Source organism: Chenopodium quinoa, unplaced genomic scaffold (assembly GCF_001683475.1).
Source record: "Chenopodium quinoa cultivar QQ74 unplaced genomic scaffold, ASM168347v1, whole genome shotgun sequence".
Classification (NCBI taxonomy): Eukaryota; Viridiplantae; Streptophyta; class Magnoliopsida; order Caryophyllales; family Amaranthaceae; genus Chenopodium; species Chenopodium quinoa.
In genome coordinates this window covers 2,690,859-2,710,097 of record NW_018743955.1, presented here as the reverse complement: position 1 = coordinate 2,710,097, position 19,239 = coordinate 2,690,859, and the positions used below count along the sequence as shown (strand labels likewise).

The 19,239-nt window shown below is 37.2% G+C and overlaps 1 long non-coding RNA gene across 4 annotated transcripts; it reads left to right on the top strand.

Annotated features, from left to right (window-relative positions):
- The first annotated feature begins 369 nt into the window (after window positions 1–369).
- LOC110689183 lies at window positions 370–13,539 on the top strand. 4 transcript variants are annotated; one of them, XR_002504846.1, is made up of 7 exons: window positions 370–1,061; window positions 1,914–1,984; window positions 2,081–2,173; window positions 2,278–2,391; window positions 2,496–2,565; window positions 2,696–2,794; window positions 13,481–13,515. It is a non-coding gene; the product is annotated as an uncharacterized LOC110689183 (long non-coding RNA). The 4 variants fall into 4 exon arrangements; XR_002504847.1 differs by lacking the exon at window positions 13,481–13,515 and adding an exon at window positions 3,311–3,547 and having other exon boundaries at window positions 2,085–2,173; XR_002504845.1 differs by having other exon boundaries at window positions 371–1,061; window positions 13,500–13,539.
- Window positions 13,540–19,239: the final 5,700 nt, after the last annotated feature.

Below are 19,239 nucleotides of genomic sequence, written 5' to 3'. Positions count from 1 at the left end.
TTCCCATTGTATTTGGGCTGCTAATGAATGGTTATATTCCTCTAAGAATCATGATGCTTGGATAGATCCCGATCTTTCTACATGGGAACCTCCTCCTTCTTCTGCCCTTAAAATTAATGTGGATGCTTCCTTTGTTCATGCCACCAAAGAGTTAAGTTGTGCGGGTGCTTGTAGGGATAATTATGGTAAATGAAAATGGGGTTTCCAATGGAGGGGCTTTTTTGCTTCTCCCAAGGAAGCTGGATTTCATGCCATCAGGATAGCAATATAGTGGATTCAAGGAAAGGGATGGCATAGCTGTTGTATTGAAACATATTGTAAATATCTAGTAGATGAGCTGACCAAACCAGAATTTAGCTCCACTTTAACTCCAAATATAAATCTTTGGAGGTTGCAGCTACAGGAACCACCTGAAGTGAAGCTTTATTATGGTGAAAGAGGGAAGAACAAGGAGGTTGATATGCTTACTAAGGAATCACGTGGGAGTTCAAATATTTTGTTCAGGTTGTGTAATATAGTTACTCCCCCTAGTATTTGCATTAGTTCTTTAGTAGAAGGCTCTGTCAGGATTTCTAATGTTGGTGATCAGTCACTTGTAATTTTGGGCAACCCTCTTTTACCTTTGTGAACGTTGAATGTAGTAGTTAATCCCTCTTTTACCTCAAAAAAAAAAATAAAAACACTACTAGAAAAATATTTATTTGCTGCTATTAATTTGCTGCATTTTTGTTAAAACGCTGCAAATTAAAAGGGGTTTTAAATGTACATGAATCAAAACTATTTATTTGCAGGGGTTTTTTAAAGAATACGCAGCAAATCAATATTTTCCCCCTTACACTTTCATCCTTACCCGCCCTAAGCCCCTAATTCATTTCACTCACCCCTCCCTCACGTTCTGCTTGCTTCTTCTGTTAAAAAAAAAAAGTTCTTGCTTCAAACTCCACCACCTCACTCTCCACCACCTCACTTTCCACAACCATCGCCGACCGTTCCTCCTCGTCAGTCTCTACAAGCGGCCGCCGCAGCCTCACCGTCGAATTGTAGGACGAAACCCTAATCAGGTAAATACTTTTTTTTTTTTTTTGTAAATCAACGATTATCAATTTGAGTTACTCATAGTAATTTCATCGACTGTCAATTTCACAATTGTTGGGTTTGTTGAAGCTAGAAATAACGAATCATTGAAGCAAAAAAAAGTCTCATTTTTTCGTCAATTTCACAATTGTTGGGTTTATTGGGTTAATTTTTTCGTGAATTAGCTTTCTACCTTGTTCCAGGTTTTAATTTTATCAACTTGCTGCTTCTGGGTTGTTCGGATTTGTAGTGAATTTGCTCATTGCAGCTTGTTCTAGGTTTTTATTTTTATTAATTTGTTGCTTCTAGGTTGTTCTGATTTTTTTTTTTTGCATGAATTTTCACATTCTAGCTTGGTCTGCTGCTTCTGGGTTGTTTAGTATCTTTTTATGAATTTCCTCAATCTAAGCTAGCTTGTTCTTGGTTATAATTTTTATCGATTTGCTGCTTATGTGAATTTGGTAATTTTTTGTTAGACAATTTTGATACCCATTTAAATCTGTTGATTCAATGAACTGGGTTTGCGTGTGATTTTAGATTTGTTTAATGAACTGTTGCATTGGTGATTGAGAATATTAGGAACCCATTTTATTGCTCCATTGATTTCATGAATTGAGTTTGCTTATGATTAGAATGTATCTGGTGTATGTATTATAATGTATGAATAATGAAAGAGGGAGTTGAGTAAAGTCATTGCCTTCAAGGGTCAATGTATCACAACAGGGATATAGTCTTAAGCAGAATATTAGGCAGAATATATTGCCCAACTTCAAAGCATTAGTTTTGCCTCTCCCTGTTATTGGTGTATTCCTTTGATTACTGCATTTTATCTGTGACAGTGATGATGATATTACTGCGTACCCTGAAACCTCTGGAGAATTATTAATTATCTCTTAAAAACATTTCCAAGGTATTAGTTCAAGACTCAATGCTTGTAGTTAATTTATTTTAAATGATGATTTAGTGTACTTGGTTACATTTTTATGCTAATGCATTTTTTCACTAGGAAGTTTGTTGAACAAATGAGAAGTGAAGGCCAAACATATGATCACTTTTGTCCTTGCTAGCTTGGCACCAACCACCTTTAATTGTGACTTTGGTACGTTATCTTTCCTTTCATATTTTTCTTTATAAGTTCCATATTGTGTACCCCTTAAGTATACATACATGTGATGAATTTTACATTCTTACCTTCTGGCGTAGGGAACATTGGATGCTTTTGGTAATCTGTGTACCTACTTGCACTATTTATCAATTTGACTCTGCTCGACCAACCACGACAAGGAGAAATGTTAAAATGAAGACTATTGTGAGCTTGTAAGTCTATTTTATTGTTTCTTGTTTCTATATATACATTATATGTAAGACATATGCAACAAGTAATATACTTATAATTCTACTTTTGTAATGAAAATGAATAGTTTTTTCACGAGGTTTAAGCTAAATGGAAACCGTGTGAATAGAAAAGAACCTCTATGGAAACTTGTGAAGGTAAGTAAATAGTATGTTTTAGATGATATCGTATGAATGGAATCTATTTTGGTACCCTTAAAACAATTATACACCTTAATTTGTTTTTGTTTTTTTTTTTTTTTTTTTTTTTTTGTTGAATTTTACTTAGTGTGCTCAACAAAGAGGTGGTACCGAGTGTGGCTTTTACACAATGAGATACATGTATGACATACTCTCCAAATACGGTGAAGAAAATGATATTGATGAGGTATGAGTATGACCTTTCATTCTTATCATTACTAATGTCTTCAAAATGAATCTTTTATTTATATATAGCCTTATTTAAACCAAATAAAGGTATCCAACAAATTAAAGGCGTTTTTTTTTTTTTCACAGTTGCATCATTTAATTTTTTTTTTTTTGTTTTTTTTTTTTTTTTTTTGGTAAATCACTGTTGCATTATTTTGAATCTAGCCTGTTTTTAAGGACAATGTGCTAACTAATTTATGTGCCCACTGAACCTTTGTTAAAGTAATAATCTATTTGATGCTTCAGTTGGTGTTTGGGATTATACTTAGTACCACATATTAAGGAGACATTAATCAAGATATCCTTTGTTTTTGTGCATCAAAGCTAGCATGGCTGCTCGGGTGTGACGGGGCTTAGAACAAAACTTAGTTATATGACCGGGGGGGGGGGGGGGGGGCAACTCTCTACTATGTTATTATTATTGTTATTAAAATTACTTTGATGACTTACTATATATATTTTATCATGTTCATAGGTTTGCATGTCTTTAAATGAAGATCCTTACACTGATGATGATATTGAAGAAGTGCGGAACATATGGGCATCATATTTCACTAATTATTGCGTGTGATCATAGTTTCGCAGCAATATTTTTTGACTTTTGTTTTGGAGTGATATTTTTTGTATGTAGAAAATTGAATCGTACAATACAATTTATCATATGTATTGTGGTAATCTAATTTGGGCTAATTTAAAGTATTTTGTTCATAAAGTTCAGGAATACAGGTCCTTCATGGGTATATCACACGTAAAAACAGAGGAGGTGCTGTCGAAATTTTGATTTATTAATTATTTATTACCAAATAATGGATTTTTTTTTTAAAAAATACTATTAATTAGCAGCGGGTGTTACACATAAAGCGCAACAAATAATTTATTATTTTATTAGTAGAATGTATTTATTTGCGGGGGTTAAAATAGAAATCCGCCGCAAATAAATGCATTGATTTGCAGCGGATGTCGCCGCAGCAAATCAATCAATCGATTTGCTGCACTGGCGTTTGCTGCCATCCAAAAAACGCAGCAAATTAATGATTTTTGACCGCTGCAAATAAATGTTTTTCTAGTAGTGAAAAAAGTGCTTGAATAACCATTGTATACATCACTGGTTAGCTCTAATAATTGCATAGGCGGATCTACTAAGGTGCCTAGCATGTGCCTCTTCATTGTAAACGAAAAAAAAAACGTTTAAATTCATTTTAAAAAAGACTAAATTAAGTAGTTATTACCGAGTAAATGAATTTGAATATTTGAATGGCTTAGCAACTACTCCGTATAAGAGTATCAACTAAGATCAAGACCTTTTTTTTACAAGGTTTGTATGAGTAAAATTCAACCTTTGTTTTGTTTAATCTATATTATCTATTAAAAATGTCCCTAAAAATGTTTATGTGCTATGTATGCATGCCCCTTCTTTCACTAGCGTCACTGCATAAAGGTTTGAATATCAAATCACATTGAATGAAATCCTAACTTATGAGTTATGACCGTCTTAGCTTAAAGTAGTACAAAAATTACAAATTGGGGTGTAATTTTTGAATATCAAATCACATTACAATTATTATTGTTTCCATTATATCATAATTACTAACAAAACCCAAAAAAAATTATAAACTTTTAAAAAAAAAAGAAAATAAAAAAAAAAGTCGTTAAAACTTTAAAATAAAATTGAAAATTATTCAAAGTAGCATCCAGAGTAAAACCTAGATCACACACTGGTTATTTTGTTAGTTAGTGCCCAACTGATTTTATTTATCAGTTCTAGATCATCCTTTTAGTTACGACCACACTCAAGTCTAGCTCTTAATTCGCTATACATGAAAATGGTTTAGGAGTAAAAGTATTTGAAAAGTATTATACAGTCCCTATAGTCTTGTATTTGTCATCTTTTAGTCCCTCTGAACTATTTTGTGCATTTTTCCCTCATCCTTCATGTTTGGTGTTTGTCAGCCCAAAGTCGAGGGACCTATCCTACTCAGCAATAGTTTAGGGACTATGAGTCATCAATTTTTTTATTATTTTTTTATTTTTGTCCAGAAAATCTAATTAAAAAATGATTCTTTATAACTGAGGCTAAGTTGACAAAAGATCAACATCATAAGGAAAAGATTTTTTAGTCAAGTCGTTACAACCAATTAAAATATGATACTACCTTAAATATATGGCAAATTTGTTAAAAAAAAAATCTTTTAAATGGCACATTTTGCAAGAAAAAAAAAATCTTTTAAACGATTTTTTGTTTAATAAAACCAACACGTTTTTTTTTTGTGTAAAGAAACCTCCCCCCCTCTTTTCCGGCATTGACTACAACTTCCCGGCATTGACTTCTTCTTTTCACTACTTGCACCCCAGATTTCAATATTTGCACTCCACCTTTTAATTTCCCCTCTAATTTTCCCTCCAACTCCCCTCTATTCTCGTTTTCTCCTTTTTCTTCCATAAATTCTCTGCAATTCCATCACATCAGTTTGGGCTTCTCTCTCTCTCTCTCTCATCTGCTGCATGCCATTAGTACCTCAACAATAACCTTAAGTAATATTAAATTCGTCATAATTTTACTGGAAATAGCAAAAAAAAAAGGGGGGGGGGTCTTATTTTACTATACTTTTGAACTCACGAATTTCTTCTTTTCAATGGCTAAAGAAGGAAGAAAGGGGTCGTTTGGACGCAAAACAAGGTTCCCCAAATACGTTGTTAAACACAAACCAAGGTACGTTGTTGTTCAATTTTGCACTGAAAATGCATAAATTGCGTAAATTGTTAGGGTTTAACAAATAACTAATTAGACAAAAAAGAACCTAATTAACCTAATTGTTGGAGAATTTGTACTATGTTGTTGATGCAAAACCCACTAACATTGATTAATTATAGTTGAATTTGTTGACTTGAATGGTTCACATGTAACCCGAATATGTTGAATTTCTTCGATTTTGTTTTGGTTTATTTGTTTGTCAAGTTTAATGGTAGAGTGAATATGTTTGAACCTTAGTTTATATTCATGGAATCGATTAACATTAGGATGTACTATGGTGGTCATTTTGTGACTAAGAATGACAAGACAACTTATGAAAAAAAGCCAAATGTAGACCCGTCAAAGTGGGGGGGTTGCATTGCGTGTGAATGTTGAGGAGGCGCGCTATTTTGAGTTTGTTTATTGGATTAAAACTGACTTGGAATTTGCTGAGGTGGGGGATATTTGGTTTAGAAAGAAGGGTTGTTCTTTACACACTAGGAGGCCTAGAATTGAGGGTGATAAGGACATAGTTGAGTTTCTTGAAGCACCTGAGAAAGATGGTTTTTATCACCTTTATGTTGTGCATGAAGACCGGGTGGAGGGTTGTAGACACCCATTTGTGTCTCCCCAAAACCAAACCCAGTGATGAATGCCTTTCACGTCGGATTATAATCGAATGAAACGAAAGTGTGGAAAGGTCTAGTGTTGCGGAAAGTTTTATTTCTTTTCTTTTCTCTTCTCTCTGTTTTTGAAAACTTTATTTTAAGAAAACAGTCAATCCAGTTTGGTTGGTCCATGATATGGGTCTAATAGTGGTGTAGTTAGATGGGGCTTGCAAAGACCTTTCCAACGATATATTATAAGCCCAATTCCGATGAATATTGAGGAAGTTATGGCCAATTTACTAAACTGGGCCCGGTTTGAGTTTTAAGTACGGCCCAATGATCTAGGGGAGGGCCTAATATGATTTATCATTCCTAATGTAATTAGGAATGGTTTCGGTCTTCTAGAACATTCTAGAAGGTCTTATCATTCTTAATTCAATTAGGATTCTTTAGAGTTTTAGTTAGATCAAATAGCATTTCCGACTGAAATTATATTATTTTATCTTCCAGTACGGTAAAATTATCAGATTTTCGAAAACGTGTTAAAAGCCGGTTTGGCGTCCAACCCCAGGCCTTGGCGCCTGGAACCAGGATTGGCGCCAGACGCCAGCCATTGGCGCCTGGCGCTAGCCACTGGTCCTGGCGCCAATGAGCCAGGGCTGGCGCCAAGTTGGTTCTGTGGTCTTCAGACTCTGTTTTGATAAATTATCTTTTTTGGCTGATTTTCTCTATAAATATCGTATCAAAAATTCCGTTTTCATGCACCAATTATCAACTATCTTCATCATCTACAATCAACAATCATCAACATTCATCAATTCTCCTTATTCTTTATCATTCATCTCATTCATCCAATTCTCTCTATTCATCATCTTTCTTTCATCAATTCTGAATAACATTAATCTGTTAGCATTCTTTCTTTCTGTTAGCATTCCAGGCGCCAAGGCCTGGGGTTCAAGCTAGTGGGATTTTAAAGGCTTGAAACTATTCCCTACAGTTTTTTGGCGACTCCACTGGGGGAGGATTTCTATTTTAATTCCTGAATTTGTTTCGGCAATGATTTAGAATGAGTGGATGAGACTCGAAAAGGGTTGATTGTAGATGATGAAGATAGTTGATAATTGGTGCATGAAAACGGAATTTTTGATACGATATTTATAGAGAAAATCAGCCAAAAAAGATAATTTATCAAAACAGAGTCTGAAGACCACAGAAACAACTTGGCGCCAGCCCTGGCTCATTGGCGCCAAGACCAGTGGCTAGCGCCAGGCGCCAATGGCTGGCGTCTGGCGCCAATCCTGGTTCCAGGCGCCAAGGCCTGGGGTTGGACGCCAAACCGGCTTTTAACACGTTTTCGAAAATCTGATAATTTTACCGTACTGGAAGATAAAATAATATAATTTCAGTCGGAAATGCTATTTGATCTAATTAAAACTCTAAAGAATCCTAATTGAATTAAGAATGATAAGACCTTCTAGAATGTTCTAGAAGACCAAAACCATTCCTAATTACATTAGGAATGATAAATCATATTAGGCCCTCCCCTAGATCATTGGGCCGTACTTAAAACTCAAACCGGGCCCAGTTTAGTAAATTGGCCATAACTTCCTCAATATTCATCGGAATTGGGCTTATAATATATCGTTGGAAAGGTCTTTGCAAGCCCCATCCAACTACACAACTATTGGACCCATATCATGGACCAACCAAACTGGATTGACTTTTTTCTTAAAATAAAGTTTTCAAAAACAGAGAGAAGAGAAAAGAAAAGAAATAAAACTTTCCGCAACACTAGACCTTTCCACACTTTCGTTTCATTCGATTATAATCCGACGTGAAAGGCATTCATCACTGGGTTTGGTTTTGGGGAGACACAAATGGGTGTCTACAGAAGCCCCCACTTTGACTGAGTTTGGAGAAACGCAAGTTTCAAAAAACGAAAGTCAAAGTATCGATAGGGACGGAGAATGATTCAGAACGTTCTGCGATCCTAAATCAATCTTGTAACGCCGATACCTGCAAAACTAGCATTAGTTAAATAGATAAAAGAGTTAAGAAACGCGTATCTTGCACCGTCGAGCACACGTCTCTGAAAGTAACCGATTTGTTTTGATGACCTCCTGCAAGCTAGAGAATGTCATCCCGCTTGAAAACCGATACGCCTTGTAACTGCTTCCAAATTAGAAGATTGCTTCGCCTGAAACTATCCTCTCTGCTTTGATAATATTCCACATCCTAGGGAACATCATTGAAAATTATTTCTCTTGAAACAATCCTCATTCGCATTGATAATATTCCACATCCAAGGGAATACCATCAAAGATCATTTCTCTTGAAACAATCCTTAATTTTTTGTGACAACCCTCCACAATCTAGGGAGCGTCATCTTGCTATTTGTTTTGACGATCTTCCGCAATCTAGGGACGCCGTCGATCAATGTTGCTACATCTTGAACCTTTTCTTGAATCATAGTGACAACCTTTCCAATCATAGCAAAAGTCGTCGAAGACTGCCCATCTCGTGCTATCTTCTCAAATCTCGGGTGACAACCTCCACAATCTTAGCGAATGCCGTCGAAGACCGCCCATCTCGTGCTATCTTTTCAAATCATTGGGTGACAACCTCCACAATCTTAGCGAATGTCGTCGAAGACCGCCCATCTCGTGCTATCTTCTCAAATCTTTGGTGACAACTTCCACAATCTTAGCGAATGCCGTCGAAGACCGCCCATCTCGTGCTATCTTCTCAAATCTTTGGTGACAACTTCCACAATCTTAGCAAACGCTGTCGAAAATAACTTTACTTGAAGTCATCCTCATTTGATGCGATAATTTCCCAAAGGAAAATACCGAAGATCCATTCCTGTCGATCCTTAAAAGTTCGCCTGAACTTTGCTTGTGCTATGCCTGTACGTCGGCGCTCTCGTTGTTTTGAACCTATACGTCGGTGCCTTTTTTGCTTTTGAACCAATGCTTAGGCGCTTTAAGCTAAGTGAGACGATCTTTCATCAGGTCGACCACTTTACTTAATCATGTCAAATTGCTTAGAGGGGCTAACTGGCGTACCAAGGAACCCAAAATACATTGCGGAAAACTAGCACAACCCCAACAGGTGGCTGGCTGCTTTAGCGTCGCTGAAAATCAATCAGCGCCAAACATATGGCATTAGCGCCAGGCGCTGGAATTGGCGTCTGGCGCCAAGCACAAAAAGTGACGCCAATGCCTAGGGACTGGTGCCAGCACGTATTCTTCTTTAAATTCAATTTTCGTTTTATTTCTTGCTCTGTTCGTCGCGAACGCTGCGATAGGGTCTTCCCTGTTCTACTGCACCTGTATTTATTTTGACCATAGAACTTTGCCAATCTCTTTAATCATCTTAGGGTTGACCTAAGGCTTAACGTTGCTTGACTCATTGACTTGACACGACTCAAGGCATAAACTTGATTCATGTGATCGACCGACTCGAGGTTGACTCGACTCGAAGAGTTTGACACATGTGTTAGACTCAAATCAAAGTAATATGACACGATATGACTCAATGTGTACATGACTCGTGTGTGCATTGTAATGTGATCGTGCGACTCGAAAATGCAAAAAAGCAAAAAATTTCCGTCAATTGTGGAGGGTACCGACTTTCTCCCGAAAAAGAAAGACGTGAAAAAGAAAATCAAAAGTTTGAAGATGCATGTTGAATGAGCTTAGTCAAATGCTGTTTGATACTATCTCTCAAGGTGCAAGGATTAATCCATCCTAGGCTATCTCAATGGTTGACTCCATGATGAAAGTATTTGGGTAACTTAGGCACGGAGGCTAAGCACTTCATGCTTCGATGCTATGATAATTATGATTGGTTTGTGATGTGACAAGGTATGCTTCAGCGTTAAGATTTCATGACAAAGGGTTCCTAAGGGAAGTATATTTGGTCATGTATGTGTGATGTGTGTGAAAGTGACACTAAAGCTAGGCCGCAAGAGCTAAGTGTGTGGAAAAATATACTGAAAAGAGTCAAATGGTGGTGACTCTTAGGCTAGGTAAGCTAATGATGTAGGGATCAAGCCCCCAAGTCTAGCTCTAAGGGAAAAGGGATGAGCATTGGAGATTCCTTGATATGATCATGGTGCAAGTGTGTGAATGTGAATATGAATGCATGTTTATTACGGCCGCACCTCGATGTGAGGTTGCCTACGTATCCGTTAGGAATCAGGCCGAACGTAGCTCTAGCCAAACGTCGCACAAGTGTGTGTATACCTCAAAAAGGTCTTTTTAAGGGTTGTAACGTGGTTAGGCTAAAGGTTTAAAGAAGAAGGGGATAAAGGCTCAAAACCCTAGATAAGCCCCCAAGGTGTGCAACCTCGCTCTTGAATCTTTCTAATTTTATGCTTGAGTTTCTACTCTTTTTTTAGCTCTTTTTGCTTTAGCATTTATTTTATTTTTATAAGTGTGGGCAATCCCGATCATGCGGTCTATCACTCACTTGGCATTCATGTATCTCAGGCACGGTACCGAGCACTCGATAAGAGACGCAATCTGAGACGTGTTCTTATCAAAGATATTTTCATATCAAAGACATTGGAACACTTACCCTTTTGTACACTTGTTTTCGTTTTTTATTATTGCTTATTTTTCGCTATTGCTTTCTTTTGAATTTTCTCAAGCTTTCTTTAGAATTGCATAAGTTACACACCATCCCATCCCAAGGTTAGGTAGATGTAGGTTGAAAAAAGAAGGGTCTATCGTTAGACGAGGCTCAAAGTGGTTTATGAAGAAAGGATTTGTAAATTAGAAAGGCGAAAGAAGATATGATGTGGCTACAAGGGGTGCCTCAAATCATTGGTATACCTTGTGCTTAATTCGACATGGATTTTTTTTTTTTTTTTTTTTTAATGCAATGTAATGAAATGATCATATTCAAGGAAATAAATGCTCATTTTATTAAAAAGGGAAAAAGGAAAAAAACCTATAAAACTAATCTAAAAGAAAAGAAAAGGTGCCTATGCTAGACTTATTAGGGAAAGGAAAAAAATGAAGAAGAAATAGAAAAAGAGGTCACGAAATCTTGTCGTTGCAGCTCGCCTCTTGTCTTGTGTCATTTGCTTCATCATCACCCAGTCTTCTTGTTAACTGGAGGCATGGGAAGCTTGTTATTATCAATCAAATGTTGGATAGCCTCCTTTAGTTTCCAACAACTCTCAGTAGTATGACCCCAACCTTGATGGTACTTGCAGTGTTCGTCTGGATTCCAACTAGGCAATCTCTTTTCAGGTGCGGGATCTTGAATAGGTCCAATGGGAGTAATGAGTCCTTTGGCATGGAGTCGATCGAAGGCAGTATCGTAACTCATCCCAATGGGGGTGAAGTCTTTCCTTAGTTGTTCTTAGATCCTTGGTTATCTATGACTAAAATTTCACTGAAATCAAAGGTACTAACATTGTTACTAGAGTGGGCGTTTTTGGAAGAAGAAGAATTGTCGTTCTTCTTTCCTTTCCAGCCACCGTGGTTACTATTGTTAGTAGCTTTTTGCTTTGCAAGGTCATCTTCGATTTCAATTCCGATGTCATAAACGGCCTTGAAAGTATTCAAATTGTGTTGATATTTTAGGTGCTTCGAATACTTTTCTTGGAGATTCTTGATAAACATCCTCACAGATTCTTTTTCGGTGGGGACCTCAATCATCTTAGCGGAAGTTTCCCTCCATTTATTAAAGAAAGAAGTAAAGCCTTCATTTTCTTTTTGTCTTAGCATCTCAAGTTGTCTATGATCGGTTTCGACTTGGATGTTGCACTTGTATCTATCAACGAAAGCGTTTGCTCTCGATTCCCAGGTAGAGGTTTTCTCCTTGTCAAGGGAGAAGAACCATTTTTGGCAAACGGTTTCAAGAGATAGTGGGAACAGAGAGGGGAAAACCTTTTTATCGATACCCTTAATGGTCATTATAGTTTCAAAAGCTCTTAAAAGGAAGTAAGGATTATCTGTTGCCTTGAATTTTGGGATGTCGTTGGCATTGAACTTCTGCGGAAGAAGATCTTTGTCCACCAAGACCCCTTGTGATGTAAGCTCTTGAAACTTGTAATCGCTTGAAAACTTGCTTAGGCTCTCTTGCATGAGGTCCATCTGTTGTAGCTTCACGGGATCATCAACCTTGAGGGTGAGCAGCTTCAGTGTTTCAGTCATGGTAACCAATTGGTTCCTAAGCTCATTGACTTCTTCTTGAGTTGCCATTATCTTCTTAGCTTTCCTCTTTTGACGAATCGGTTTATCAAAAAGCGAGACTTGAATAAAAAGGTTGTCCTTGATTAATCGCCCTTCTCTCCTCGACCAAGTACTGTGGAAAAGGAATTTAGGGATACTTATTGTTAATTATTTGACTCAAACTTTATTCAACATGCAATGGATGGAGGAGGTGAAGAAAGATGAAAGAATGTGAAGAAGATTTAGGTGGAGGGATGTGAAGAATTAAGAATAGAATGTACCCCCTTAACTCAAATGACGGAAAAAAAAAACCGACTCATGCATGAACCTAAGACATGGCCATGGTGATGTATACTCAAAGTGTGTGCTAAGACTAGTGAGTGTAGGTGACATGTTAAGACTCGTGTCATGACCATGTGGCTAGACTATGTGACCAAGACTCGATTAATGACATGACAAGGTTTTATTGACAGCGGAAATCAACCGAATTAATTAGAAAACTGGTTAATTAGACATTAGGTGATGACTCGACAAATAATCCGAACTGTCGGCCAAGCGACAGGACTGGCGTCACAATATGGTGATTGGCGCCAGACTTTTTAGTAAATGTCTGGCGCTACACACCTTACAGTGGCGCTACAGCTCAAATTTTGGCACCAATATTGGAGCCTCGGTCTGGGACTGTTTTCGATATTATTAGTCAAATGGGGTATGCCTAAAGTCGTACTAGGTCAATTCCGATTAAAAGAAGAAAAAACTTTATTGACTCAAATCAATTAATTAATTAATCAATTAATTAGGCAAAGTTCTTTAAGTCATTAATTATAATCTCAACACAAATCAACAAACGGTTAAGAGGAACATGGAATATATATGCACAACAAATAATGCACAATTAGTCAAGTAGGCACAATATGATGCAATGAGTTCGCAACCCTACCATGGCTCTAGTTCTCTAAAGTTCAGGATATGGTTTAGTCAAATAGGGTCCATGGTTAATTGTCCAGATGCACCGCGTAGAAGCCTAACCGTGAAGGGTTAACGCGTGTGGATAGGACACCGCGAGTTTTTAGAAAAAAAAAACTCGCTTCCATGGTTTGGTGAATTCAACCTCTCAGATGTACCCTTTGTTGCCAGGAGCGTTCAATCGGGTAGATAGAGCATGAATTCCCAGAGGGTTATGTCCATATGTAGAACACATATGGGTTTCAGAAAAGAGAGAAAAAATTCAATCAGGTAGTAGGATCGAGCAAACAATACGAAAAACCGGTCGAAATTAGAACGCATATTTCTGGCTCGATATTGGGGGAAATTGGCGCCAGCAAACAGAGACTGGCGCCAACCTTTAGTTGTAGCGCCTGGCGCCAATACTGGCGTCTGGCGCTACGACTAAAATGTTGGTGCCAAGCTCTGGCCCCTGACGCTACTTCCCACATGCCTCAGCAGCTTTCTGTGCTCAATAAAATCATCCAGTTTCGCGCGGTGTTATTTCAGTCCTAGTTATGAAAGACATTTCTCAAATTTCCTACGTGTAAAATCCTATGTTTTTGACTCATTACGGATGGTCTTTCCAATGAGAACCTTTTTATGCATATGACAATAATGTTAATCAAAATTACGCACATGAAATACTTAGAACTTTTCGAGTCTCACCCACTCATTCTAAATCATTGCCGAAACAAATTCAGGAATTAAAATAGAAATCCTCCCCAGTGGAGTCGCCAAAAACTGTAGGGAATAGTTTCAAGCCTTTAAAATCCCACTAGCTTGAACCCCACTGTGATCATACACTAAAGTACGGTGGCGTCCAAAAGGGAAGAAGATAGAGCAAAAGAGTCGCCAACAAGTTTTTAAGGAACTTGTAAACCGTTCACGAGGTGAAGGTTACACCCCTTAACGATCCAAGAGATCGTCAACTCCATAAGGTCATGAACCAAATAAGGGTCCGGGGATGAAGGTACAAATCCAACCTAAAAGAGATTGAACCTGCCCTAATAATAGGCCTCTACTTTATTCTGCTCGTATTCATGTACGCTTTCTGACTAACATACAATCAATAGGATTAACCCTAAACCTGTTTAATCTATGTTGGTTGAATTTAATGCACAAATAAACTATTATTGGCGATCACTTGAAATTATAATCACAATTAACCCTAAACAAGATTATTAATTATCTTATTAAGCGTGATTGCAAATACCAATTCCCTTTAACCTGCAACAAAAGGTGATCAAGCAATAAACAATATACAATAATATGCATATCAAGCAACATAATAAATAATCATCATCAATCATAATCATAAATGTTAGAAAGAACATAGGAAGCATCATACTTTTAATCATACTTGATATTAAAAACACCCTAGACATGATAATAGGAATATCATAATAACAATCTAAGCATGATGATATCTACATCACAATATCAATAAAGTATTAAAGTACTTACTTGGATGCCTCGTACCTCTTTCTAATAACAAAATACACACATTAGTAACTTCAAGGAAAATAATAAACAAAGCAACTAAATTAAATAATTGAAAGAGAGATTTGGGACCAAACCTTCAGAAATTAAAACCTTTCACGTCTAGGGCGAAGGCAACTTCGAATATAGCTAGGTGTATCAAGATCTTGTGAATGCGGAATTTTGTATGAAAAAGCAAGAAAGAAAGAATGCTAACGGATTAATGTTATTGAGAATTGATGAAAGAAAGATGATGAATAGAGAGAATTGGATGAATGAGATGAATGATAAAGAATAAGGAGAATTTATGAATGTTGATGATTGTTGATTGTAGATGATGAAGATAGTTGATAATTGGTGCATGAAAACGGAATTTTTGATACGATATTTATAGAGAAAATCATCCAAAAAAGATAATTTATCAAAACAGAGTCTGAAGACCACAGAAACAACTTGGCGCCAGCCCTGGCTCATTGGCGCCAGGACCAGTGGCTAGCGCCAGGCGCCAATGGCTGGCGTCTGGCGCCAATCCTGGTTCTAGGCGCCAAGGCCTGGGGTTGGACGCCAAACCGGCTTTTAACACGTTTTCGAAAATCTGATAATTTTACCGTACTGGAAGATAAAATAATATAATTTCAGTCGGAAATGCTATTTGATCTAATTAAAACTCTAAAGAATCCTAATTGAATTAAGAATGATAAGACCTTCTAGAATGTTCTAGAAGACCAAAACCATTCCTAATTACATTAGGAATGATAAATCATATTAGGCCCTCCCCTAGATCATTGGGCCGTACTTAAAACTCAAACCGGGCCCAGTTTAGTAAATTGGCCATGACTTCCTCAATATTCATCGGAATTGGGCTTATAATATATCATTGGAAAGGTCTTTGCAAACCCCATCCAACTACACCACTATTGGACCCATATCATGGACCAACCAAACTGGATTGGCTGTTTTCTTAAAATAAAGTTTTCAAAAACAGAGAGAAGAGAAAAGAAAAGAAATAAAACTTTCCGCAGCACTAGACCTTTCCACACTTTCGTTTCATTCGATTATAATCCGACGTGAAAGGCATTCATCACTGGGTTTGGTTTTGGGGAGACACAAATGGGTGTCTATAAGGGTGTAAATAGGAATCTTTATGGCCCAGGTGTCACTTTTTATACAGACAGTGAGAGCAAAGAGAGTAAGATGGAAAACAATGAGGTTGGTGAATAATTCCAAGGGGGATCCACAAACACACATGGTGCATAATAACCAAACTGAAAACCCTAGATTTGATTAAAGTATTCTCCAAACCTACACTGCTAATAGTAGAACACTACTAGAAAACAGGATAATAGCGACGGACACACAAATCCGTTGAAAAAGTCAACTTTTCCGACGGATTTTTTTCCCGTCTAAAATTTCCGACGGGATATAATTTTTTAAAAAAAAAACCAAAAAAAAAACATTGAAACCCCCTAACCTATACTTATTTCTGCTGCTTCTCTCTATTTCCCCTTTTCCATCTCTCTGTATTTCCTTTTCTATCTCCCCTTTTCTCTACTCTTCATACGTTCTCCTTCTCTCTTCTGGCATTCTTCTCTTTCTCTCTTCTCTTTCATCTTCTCTTTCCTCTCCTTCTCTCTCCTCTTCGTTCTCCTTCTCCTCTTTAGCCATTCTTCTTGTCTTCCTCTCTTCTTTCAACCACCTCATATCTCTCACCACCACCGTCAACTTGGCATCAACAACTACACCAACTGTCCAACACCGATATCAACATCAACAACCATTTTGATCTACAGTTTTGCCCTTTCTCTCTTTTCTCATGATGAAAACAAAGGTTTTCAGGCCAAATTCGACCATGAAAACTCTAAATCTAGAGTTTTCATGGTCCAATTTGGCCTTGTAAACCCAAAATCAAGGTTTCGTACTGTGTGGTCGAATTGAGGTATGTATCTCTTTTTTTCGGTTTTTTTAATATATATGGTTGTGTTAGGTGGTGGCCTGGCTGTTAGAGTTAATAATTTTTGTTTTGTGTGGATGACGATTTTTTTAATAATTTTTTTCTTTATTTTTTTGTTATTTTTTGGCTTGTGATTGTTGGTTTCGCCGGTGGAGGTGGTGGTTTTAAGTGGGTGGTGGGTTGGTTTGCTAAGGATGGGTGGTTCAGCTGAATTTGTTAGGGTAAGGGGGTGGGTCTGGTTTGGTTTGGTAGGTAGGGGTTCCAGTGTAGGTTTTGGTAGTTGGGCAGTGGGTGGTGGGTGGTGGTACGGGTTAGGGGGGCTGATAGTATGGGCTGCTGGTTGGGGTGGTGGATCAGCTTTTTTTTTTTTTTTTTTAACAATCTTCCGACGGAATTTCCGTCGAAATTTTCCAGTGGATTACAGGCCGTTGTAATCTTCCGACGGATTTTTCCGTCGGAATAGTGTTTCCGACGGAAATTTCGTCGGAAAAGGCTATTTTTCCAACAAAACGTTTTCCGACAACCAGTTCCGATGGAATTTCCGTCAGAAACCCCGTTTTCGACGAAAAAATTCCGTCGTTATTTAACTGTTTTCTAGTAGTGGAAGAGAAAATCATAATGATATTAGCAAGATCCTAGGCATGATATTAACAAGATTAATAACAAATCATAACATGTCACTAAACAATAAGGATCAAAACTTTATCCCTAACATGATACAAACATGATAGAACAAAATAGGAAGCAACCTAAACATGATACTAGAAAGCAATAAATAACATCCTAACATGATATTAGGAACAATAAAAGCATCCTAACATGATACTAGTTTTTAATATAATTTAAGAATGATTTCTATAGATATATCAATGAAATTACTTAGTTGGTTACCTCGTATTTCTTTCTATCAAAACAATACACACGTTAGTAACTTCAAGGAAAATATTAAATCAAACAATTAATTCAAATAATTAAAATAGGAATTTGGGACCAAACCCTCAGAAATTATCAACCTTTCACGTCTAGGGCGAAGGCAACTTTGAGGTTGATTAGATGTGAAGACTCGTGAATGCGATATTGTATTTGTAAACACTACTAAAATTCGGCCAAATTGCGACCGTCTCTGACGGTCGCAGATTATAGTAAAAACGGTCGTAAGGTGGTGGTCGTTATTCATGTGGTCGCAGAAAATCATTATTACGATTGTTCAGTCGCAGATTTTTTGTGACCATTTTTATTATTTTCATCGACTGTTTAGAAAACGGTCGCAAAAATTAAAAATTGCGACTGGTTATATCAGTGGTCGCAATTTTTGGAATTAGTGACCGCCATAAGCCGTCGCTAAAATTTAAAAAAAAAACAAAAAAAAAAGATAAATCGCACTACTGTACTTCACATCCAACCTCACCAACCACCTTTACCCACCACCACAGCCAACCCAAACCACCTTTACCCACCACTTCTGCCTACCCTAACCACGTAAACCCACCGCTACTCACCTGAAACCACCTAACCCACCACCACCGCCAATCCAAACCACCTTTACCCACCACAACTCCCACCTTAACTAGTAAATCAACCGCCGCTCATCTGAAACCACCTCAACCCAACGCCACTCACCCGAAACCACCTCAACCCTCCGCCGCCACAAAATTATAAAAAATTAAAAATATTACCCACAAAATCAGAAATAAAATTATACAATAATTATACAAATTACATAAAAAAAATCCACAAATCAGAAATAAAACAATAGTATAGATCTTTCAAAAATTATAAACTAAAATTACAATAAAACAACACAAATTAGAAATAAAACAATAATATAGATCTTTCAAAATTAAAAACTAAAATTACAATAAAACAATTATACATAATCAGAAATTAGAAACAATAAATCTAGATCAACAATATAACCTAAATTAAATATCAAATCTAAAAAACCTTGACTTCTCTTAGGCTCGTTCTTGTGACAGTGGAGGTCTTGTTACGGTGTGTGGTCGTGACGGTGGCAAGCAACGTGGAGGAGAGAGAAAGCGCCTACATCAACACCACAAGCGAAGCTTCCGATTTGAGCCAAAGCTTGAATGAGCAGCGATTTTCGGCTTCTTATTCTTCAATTCTCAAGTGCTTTGCTTCATTTTCGGCAGTGAAATTCAGAGAATTAGGAGATGAGAGTGAAAGAGGAAGGGCGTGAGAAGGATAGAGTGGAGATAAGGAAAATGGAGGAAGAGGGTCGGCTGAGAAGAGAGAGAGAAAGAGAAAAGAGGAACAACGGTTGTTAACCCAAAAAAAAAAAATAGGGTTAGTTTGAGTTGGGAAGCTTGAGCCCCTTATATACCCTATTTTAAAAATTAATAAATAAACAATTACAACCGCTAAAACGGTCGCAATTCTCGCAAATAGCGATTGTTTAACTAACGGTCGCAAGCTGCGGCCGTTTTTGGTGGTCACAATTAT